The sequence below is a fragment of the Capsicum annuum genome, chromosome 4 (assembly GCF_002878395.1).
Source record: "Capsicum annuum cultivar UCD-10X-F1 chromosome 4, UCD10Xv1.1, whole genome shotgun sequence".
NCBI lineage: Eukaryota > Viridiplantae > Streptophyta > Magnoliopsida > Solanales > Solanaceae > Capsicum > Capsicum annuum.
Window position 1 is genome coordinate 10,423,872 of NC_061114.1, and position 862 is coordinate 10,424,733.

The following is an 862-nucleotide window of genomic DNA, read 5'->3' on the forward strand; positions in this document are numbered from 1 at the left end:
TTCAGCTTCTAGAATTCAATCAAATTACTTTGGAAGTGTACTGTTGAATCCTTTTGGATGTTGTCTCATCCCCTGAGATTTCCAATGCCATCAATTTGGATGATTATTCTCCCCTCGTGGACAATAACATTATGCCAGTTTCAGGTCATACGGTTGTCCCTCATGAAGTACCAAAAATTGATCAAGGTTCATTGGTTATCGAGAGTATTGCAAAGAGAAAGACATTGCCTCAACAAGGCAAGTTCCTGCAAGTTGTTCTTAATGCAGGGCCATTTTTGCAGACGCTACTTGTAGCCGGTCCACTTCCGAAATGGCATAATCCACCTCAATTTAAGTCGTTGCATATTCCTCCGGTTTCTATTAAAGGTTATGAAGGTGGTATCATCACACAAAATACTGCTCTAAATTCTAGCCATTTTGATTCATCACTGATGAACTCTCAACTTTTGAGATGTCTTATACATCATCTCAAATGTTGTTACCTTATTTAGGATATCAGAAGTTGGTATCTGTTGGTCCAAATTGTAACAATTTTGTCCACCTAGACAAGAGATAAAGGTTGCATTGACATGTCTTAAAGCATGCATATGCTTCCGATTTTTGTATAAAATTGATTTTTAAGTGAAATAGCTTTAACTTAATGATTCAATAACTGTTTTACAGAAAAAAATCATCATTGTTCTATCAAAGAAAAGGGACAAATATAACTCACATAATAGTTGTACAACACTACAGCTTTCTTAGCTTTTTCGATAGTGCTCATCATCACAAACCTGAATTCACGACTCCTATCAGTCTCCCTATTGTAAATAACCTACAAAAAAACAAAATTCAGTTTCACAAATAATAAAGCTCTAATTTT

At 35.2% G+C, this 862-nt stretch overlaps 1 pseudogene; it reads left to right on the plus strand.

Moving 5' to 3' along the window:
- The window catches only part of LOC107869179, a 5,946-nt pseudogene extending 5,378 nt beyond the window's left edge, over positions 1 to 568 (plus strand).
- The last annotated feature ends 294 nt before the right edge of the window (positions 569 to 862 follow it).